General features: G+C 46.2%; 1 long non-coding RNA gene across 1 annotated transcript in view; it reads left to right on the forward strand.

The window, feature by feature from the left end:
* Window positions 1-567: 567 nt before the first annotated feature.
* LOC122076237 overlaps window positions 568-8,404 on the forward strand; it is a 9,684-nt gene continuing 1,847 nt past the window's right edge. The window contains exon 1 of the long non-coding RNA XR_006139475.1: window positions 568-852. This is a non-coding gene — a long non-coding RNA (uncharacterized LOC122076237). The remainder of the gene's footprint in view (window positions 853-8,404) is intronic.

Below are 8,404 nucleotides of genomic sequence, written 5' to 3' on the forward strand. Positions count from 1 at the left end.
GAGAAGGAATCAAGGAACAAGGAAGAACCACTGATCCAGGCGACCATTTTGCTCCGGCAGCGGTGAGCTTCATTCTTCTTTGACAGGAGTAGAAATATAGTGGATGACCTTAGGGCTTAGGCACTCATTTTGGCATCATAGAGGTAAGTATAATAAATACTTGTATTTTTTGTCTTCTTTTCTATATATTTATAATTTTTTTCATAATTATGTATTTATATTATATGTTAATAATATGTTATGATGGTTGATGATTGATGATTGATGAAGATGAACTTAGTTTATTCACTTTATTGATTTGGTTTCTTGATGAATATCTTACATTGGTATAAATATGAACCTTTAATATTTATTTAATATATAAGTAATAAGATTCAATTAGGATTTGAGCCAAATAGATTGGTTTTATAAAAAAATTACACATGAACGCTTTAGTCGATAAGGCGACGCTTTATGCTCGCCTTATCGTTAAGGCGCTCCGAAAGACCCTCAAACGCCTCCGTCGCCTTACCGCCTTAAAAACTATGTCTCTAATAGTCTGATTACGTTAGTGTTTGATTTAAGTGCTTACTTTGCACCTTTTTCTTAAGTTGGTTAAGTGCTGGAATTATTTAGGAATAATATTATAGATTCTTGTTGATCGGTGTCCGGTGATGGGTACAGATAATGCTACTCTTGATGTAAATTTTGTAATTCTTGATAGAAACATTTGATGCCAAGTGATAATTATTGTTGTATCTTTGAACAGCTAAGAGCAGGTGGGAAAATTTTTTTCCTTTGGTCTGGGAAAGTACCTTAGGGACCCATTATTAATACTGAAGACAAAGAGAAGATGGAAATATGGATCTAGAGGTCAGTTCTCTGTAAAGTCTTACAGCTTTTCATGTGATGAAGAATCTGAGATTGGGGATGAGGATTTCATTTAGAAGAATGTTGATGTTCCAAGAGTGTGTTCTTTAGAGTGGTGTCTTTGTACAAGTTCTTAATAGTTAAGAGTGTTTATTAGCTTATAGGCATGATTGGGAGACAATGCTCCGATTCAATAAGGTAGATACAAATTTGTATAGTTTATGTTGGAATTGAAGGCAATAATACTTGAAAAATTCTATTTTTCGCCTGACCTCCGATGTCACCCCCTTCCCCTTCCCCCATCTGACCGTATGCCCTCCTCTCCTTCTCTGACGGCCTCAGCCAGCGGATTACACCTTGTGACTATTGCCTCTCCACTTCCCCATTCTCCTTCCCCTGTCCATACCCCTTCTCAGCCTCCATCACCTCCTTCCTCCCTTCTCCCTCATCTTCCCCCATCACATCCTCCTTCTGAACCTGTTGAACCTCGACCTTGGTCTACTGTAGTATCCTCTGCCCCCACTCTTCCTCCTCCGCCCCTCCTCTTCCCCCCTATGTTGGTCATTCCTTATACTTCCACCCTCCGACCACGCACAACTCTATCCCTAGCGGCCTTTGTCCACCTGGTTTCCTTGCTACTGAAATCTCCAAGTCAAGCAACTGTGTTGTAGGCTCTTTCCTTGGAAGTAGACACCCCCTTCTCTATTAAAACTTCCCTTCTAAACCAATGGAAACCCTTTGGCGCTCTCTCCATCTATATGTTGCAGAATGGTACCTTTGTCTTCAACTTTGCTGCCACCATTGACCGTAGTGTTGCCATTGATGGAGGCCGTGGTATGTGGGGAAAAAACCCATCTTCCTCCGTCAATGGGATGAGCACCTATCCTTCTCCAAAACTAAACCCAAGTCCATTCCCCTTTGGGTCATCTTCCCCAACCTCTCCCTCCACTTGTGGTGTGTCATAGGTTTTAGTCTCATTGGTTCCATCATTGGTAAACCTCTGCATTTAGATAAAAGAACGAAGGTTATGGATCGGTTGTCTGATGCTCAACTTTGTATCGAGGTCGAAGCTGATCAGATTCTTCCTTCAAGGATCACTGTCAAGGATGGCGCAGGCTTCTCCTTTGAACAGGAAGTCAAATATGACTGGCTACCACTAACTTGCACTCTCTACAAATGTTTCAGACATACAACGGCTCTTTGCACCAAATCCAAACCCTTTGTTGATGAAGCTACTCGAACTTCTGCTGTTGTTTTTGAAGATTCTCATTTTACTGTGCAGACATATAAAAGAAAAAATAGAAGAAACAAGAAATCTGATATTAGCTATGGCAAGCCGTCTACAAGCTTTCCTATCATTGCTACCAAAGACGTTTTGCCTGAATCTTGGACTGATGGTCCTCATAAGGATCCTTTGCCCACCGGTCATAACCTGTTCTCGATACTGGTGCCTATGGATGCCATTGATGGAACCTCTGACAACCCTCCTATTCTCGCCTCTGGAAACCTGTCCACCCCCTCTATTGGATATGTTATTCCCATTCGCAGCTCTCCTTTGCTGCCATCCTCTGATAACCCTCCTTTGGCTCTAGTCTCTTTTGGCTCTTCCCTTCCCCGGTTCCTTCCTCTCCCTCATGGCGCTCTCCCATTAGCAGAGCCTACGGCTACCTCACCCTCTTTTCTCTTACAATCCCTTACCTCCTTAAAAGGCCGCACTTCTAACCCTGAACAGTCTAAACCATCTAATCCTACTGAACCATCCGAACCACCTAACCCTCATGAACCAACCTTCTACCCTCTGAATAAATTTATCTCGGTTCAATTTCTAAACAAGTTCTCCAAGTTTCCTTCGGACCACCCACTTTTCCCGGGCAATCTCTTTAACCCGACCCAGCCCCCACCCACTAGCCCCACATCCATTGACCGACCCACCCTCACTTCTCCAACCTGAACCAATCTGCCTGACTCGATACCCACTCCTTGTTTACCCGACAACCTTGCCACCTCCGCTGGGATTCCGCCTATCTCTCGTCCTTCTCTGACGTCGCCCTCGGTCACTGCTACTCCCCTAAGCTCCCCGACGACTTGTTTGGTCTCAGAGGACCCTCGTGCTCCCTCTTCCTTGGACCTTCGACCCTCGTCATTGCTGCCACTACTCCCTGCTGCTCCCGCGAGCTCCCCGTCACCTTTTGTGACCCCTCAAGTTGTCTCTGCCGCTACTACCTACCTTGATGTCGCTGCCGATGTCCTCCTTGCTACCCCTACCACCGTTATTCTACCCCTTGAAGTTGTCTTCGCCGCCGATGTTTACTATGATGCTATCTCTGATACTATTGTTCACCTCCCTAATGCTGTCTCCGTCGTCGCTGTCTTCCCTGATGCTATCTCTGCTACCACCGTTGCCACTTTTGATGCTCGAGTTCCAATGGTCAACCTTTCCTCTATAGTCAACCCCCCTGCCAACTCGCCTAAGATGATCGTTGCTGGCTCCCTCCTGCCCTCTAAAGTTGCTAGTGACAATTGCTGTACCTACGCCTCTGTTGACAATCCTCATCCTCCAAAGGTGTCTGTTTTGGCCTTGGAAGGCGCTGCTGATAACACAACAATCCTGGATAATTCCTTGGAGTCATCAATTACTCCAATTGGATCAGAGCTTCCTGCCGACCCCCTGTGTCTCTCCACAACATTGATCTGGTGGATACCTCGATTGGCCCAAATGGCACCCTCATTGGTGCTCTGCCCTGCCCCCTCCCGGGCCATTAAGAATGCTGGTTCCAGCAATACTGTTACTACCAACAGCCCTACCACAAGCTCTTTATTACTATCACCCCCCATTCTTCCCTCCCACTACTCCTCCATTAGCCTTAACCCCCATCCCTCCTATTGCTATCTCCTGGGGATCCAAGAAGAAGAAATCCTCCTCTACTTCTAGAACCTCTATACGTTCAAAATCCACTCACAATTCTAATCCTCCATTGCTGCCACCTATAACCTTAGACCGAATCCCTTAGCCAAACAACCTTCTTCTGGTCTTCTGCCTTGCTTTTCCAAACAATTATTGCCATCTCCCTCTAATTCTAAATGACTCCTTGGACTATTTGGAATGTTCGTGGTCTCAACTCCTTGTCAAAACAAGCAGAGATCCGTTCCCGAATTCGTTCCACTAAATCCAACGTCTGCTGCCTTCTTGAGACCCGTGTCTTAGAGGCTAATGCCTCTCGTATAGCCTCATCTATTGCTCCCTCCTGGTCCTTTGTTGTAAATTATCTCCATAGTCCTAATGGCAGGATTTGGATTCTATGGAACCCCTCTTACTTCTTTATCTCTCCTTTTTCCTCCTCGGACCAAGTCATTCATCTCTCTATTTCCCACTCTTTTGGTTCCTTCATTTGCTTCTTGTCAGTCATTATGCCCACAACCTGGCAGCTCATTGGCTTCCCCTCTGGTCTAATCTCCTCTCCTATGCCCCATCCATGGGCTCTAGACCATGGGGGATTGGGGGTGATTTCAATGTCATTCGATTCAGCCATGAGAAGCATGGTGGTAATCCCATTGACCCCCTGGCTGTTGATTCATTCAATGGTTGCATTGATGATCTTGGTCTCAGTGACCTTAGATGGTCCAATACTAAGCTATCCTGGCATAACCGAAGAGCTGGGACTCTTTGTGTGGCCTGCAAGCTAGATCGAGCTCTTGTCAATGAAGCTTGGTTGGATACCTTTCCATCTTCTCATGCTTGCTTTGATCTCCCTGGTATTTCGGATCATTGCCCCATCGATATCTATATTCTCCCCTTTTGCTCGTTTGGCCCTAAGCCTTTCAAATATTTTGATATATGGTCCTCACACCCGGACTTCCTCCATATAGTTCGAGATGCCTGGTCCATCCCCATCCCCATCCCCCTCCTCTCCTCTTATTGCTTTTCCAAAAATCTGAAATCTGCGAAGGTTGCCCTCAAGCTATGGAACTCCTCCACCTTCGGCAACATCTCTTCTCGTGTCTCCTTTTATCGGGACAAACTCCTTTCCATCCAATCCAAAATTCAACTTGATTTGCTCAATCCTGTCTTAGCTTTGGAAGGGAAGACCACTGCCTCTGAGCTTGCCTTACTTCTTACCCAAGAAGAGAGTTTTCTTCGCCAAAAAGCTCGCATCAAGTGGTTAGATCTTGGTGATTCCAACTCTACCTTCTTCCATCGCTCTCTTAAAGCTAGGCACAATATCAACACCATTCCTAAGCTCATCTCCCCTTCTGGTGCTGAGCTTCTTAGCCCTGTTGACAGTAAGGCAGAAGTTGTGTCCCACTTTATTAGAATCTTCTCCCAGCTTCCCTATTCTCCCCCTCCTATTCCCCCCACCTCCTCAACATGTTGGTCCCTGATGATCTCCTTCCTTCCCTTCTCTCCATCGCCTCTGATGATGAAATCCTCTCTGCCATCCTCTCTCATAAGGGCAACAAAGCTCCTGGCCCCGATGGTTTCAACATAGGTTTCTTTTTTTCTTGTTGGAACATCATTCGTAATGATCTCATCATTGCTGTGAAGAGTTTCTTTTACAATCCCTCCCAGATTAATGGGATCAACCACACTTTCCTTTGCCTCATCCCTAAAAAGGAAGATGTTGATTCCATGAATGACTTTAGACCAATTTCTCTCTGCAATCTGATCTATAAGTTCATTGTAAAAATTTTAGCCAATAGGATTGGGAAGGTCATTAATTCTCTTGTAAGCCCCAATCAATCTACTTTTATTGGGAAGGTCATTAATTCTCTTATAAGCCCCAATCAATCTGCTTTTATCGCTGGGAGGAGTAGTGCTGACAATATCATTCTCTGCCATGAGATTGTCAAGGGGTTGGATCAAAAAAATCACTCCCCCTTTGCTCTTCTCAAAATTGATATCCATAAGGCTTTCGATTCTATCAGTTGGGATTTCATTTCTAAAGTCCTGATCCAAATGTCCTTCCCTCCATCCTTTGTCCATTGGATCTTCTGCTGCATCTCCACCCCCCGATTCTCTGTCTTAGTTATTGATAGTCCTACTAGCTACTTTCCCTCGGGTCATGGCATCCACCAAGGCTGCCCCCTCTCTCCCTTTATTTTCTCTCTCTTGAAGTCCTATCTCGCTCCATCTAGTTTGCCTCTGACCTCCATCTCATCTCCCCCATTCCAAAGTGCAAATCTCTGTCTCACCCACTTGGCTTTCGCAGATGACATCATGATCTTCTCCAAAGCGGACCCCCTCTTTATCTCTTACATAATGTCCTCCCTCCACTCCTTTGAATCCCTCTCTAGCCTCTCCATTAATCTTCTCAAATATAGCCTCGTCCTCTCTAGAGTCTCCTCTGAGACTCAATCCCTTCTGCTCGGTATTACTGGTTTCTCCTTGGGCTCCCTTCCAGTTAAATCACTTCTAGGCTCTCTGCCCACCATTACTCCCCTATGCTTGATCTTCTTAGAAAGAGGCTCTAGCTCTCTAGATAAAAGGACTGCTTTGCTCCGGCGGTACCTTTCGTCGTCACAAAGTTCTATTCTAATCTTCGCAAAGGAAGGTCGGCTACCTTTAAGTAGTAAGTAGGGGAGTTAGTATTGAGTCAACCATTGTTGCTCCTTGAGAATGGCCGGGTTGAGGTGCGAAGCTGCTCAGCGCCCCCGAAGAGTAGTGGCTTCGCCGTGTAGCACGCCGGCTGAGGCGAGACCTTTGGGGTATCGATGCTCAGTCTATAGAGAGAGCAGCTGGGTTGTGGCATCCGCCAAGGCTGTGCCTTCCCTCCCTTCCTTTTCTCTCTCTTAAAGTCCTATCTCGCTCCATCCAGTCTACCTCTGACCTCCATCTCATCTCCCCCATTCCAAAGTGCAAATCCCTTTGTCTCACCCACTTGGCCTTTGCGGATGACATCATAATCTTCTCCAAAGCGGACCCCCTCTCTATCTCTTCCATAATGTCCTCCCTCCACTCCTTTAAATCCCTTTATGGCCTCTCCATTAATCTTCTCAAATCTAGCCTCTTCCTCTCTGGAGTCTCCTTTGAGACTCAATCTCTTATGCTCGGTATTACTAGTTTCTCTTTGGGCTCCCTTCCAGTTAAATCACTTCTAGGCTCTCTGCCCATCATTGCTCCCCTATGCTTGATCTTCTTAGAAAGAGGCTCCAACTCTGGAAAGGTAAGCTTCTCTCCTATGCTGGTCAGCTTATTCTAATCAGATCAGTCCTTCAATCCCTTCATCTCTACTGGTCGGGGATCTTTGTCCTCCCTTCCTCTTCTATCAAATCCGTTGAAAATCTCTTATGCTCCTTCCTCTAGAATGGTTCTGACTCCTCTAAGTTCCTCTATCCTCTGTCTTGGGACAAGGCTTGCCTGCCCAAGTATGAGGGAGGTCTTGGAATCGGAAGAATCAAGGAGGTCAACTCTGTTGGCATCCTGAAGCTCATCTGGAAGATTGCCGCCAAGCATAGGAGCATCTGGGTTGACTGGGTATATTCCTATCTGCTCACTAAAAACTCTTTGGACTTGCCCTTCCCCCTCAGATGCTTCCTGGATTTGGCACAAAATCCTTAGTCTCAGGCCCCTTGCCCTTACTGCCTGTTCCTCCACAATTGGAAATAGGCAGTCTACCTCCCTTTGGATGGACCCTTGGCACCCCTCGGGTATTCTCTCTTCTCTTGTCACTCTTTGAGTCATATACTTCTCTGGTCTTCCCATATCCTTTCTTGTCTCCTCCATTATTTTCCTCAGGGATGGACCCCCTCCCTCTCCCCCCCTCTTGCTAATCTGTTGCCCTCGCTTCCCCCCATCCCCCTGGCTATCGTGGTAGAGAAGACAAATTCACATTGCTCCCCTCCTCTAATGGGATGTTCACCTTTGCCTCTGCTTGGTCTTTTGTCAGATCTACTGGCCCTGTTGTTCCCTGGCGTAATCTCGTCTGGTTCAAAGGTCATATAGCTTTACCACCTGGAGATGTTTCTCCAGTTGTCTTCCCATGCAATCCTTCCTTCTTCACCGTCACATCCCCTCAATCCCTTCTGCTATCTCTGCCCCCTCAGCCAAGAGGATATCGCTCATCTTTTCATTGCTTGTCCCCTTTCCTCCCTGGTGTGGAAATCTATCCTCGCTCGAGCTGGCCTTCAACTAGGCCAATTCTCCCTTTTGATAGGGAATGAATTTGGGTTGACATGACATTTGTTGGATCCTCCATATGTGATACTATTGGTATCAACTCTGGATGGAGAGTAATATGTGTAGATGGTCTTCCAACTCCCGCTGCCCGGACATGATTTGAAAAGCCATCTACTCTGATGTTACCTCAAAAATCCAATCCCTCCAGCCCATTCGCTCCCGGCCGATCCCCCCCCCCCTCCCCTAGAAACTCCCACATAATTTCCTTCTAGAACCTTATGCCCACCTTCTCCACTTAAGCCCCTCCCCTTGTTGTAGCTTGGGCTGTTAGTTTCGTCTCTTGGTTCCTTGTTGGTAGTTGCTTCTTTTGTTTGTTTTTGTTGCTTTTGCTTTGTTCACCCTTGGGGCTGGCTTTTCGTTGTTGGCTTATGCCTCCCCTCC

The sequence above is a fragment of the Macadamia integrifolia genome, chromosome 4 (genome assembly GCF_013358625.1).
Source record: "Macadamia integrifolia cultivar HAES 741 chromosome 4, SCU_Mint_v3, whole genome shotgun sequence".
Lineage (NCBI taxonomy): Eukaryota > Viridiplantae > Streptophyta > Magnoliopsida > Proteales > Proteaceae > Macadamia > Macadamia integrifolia.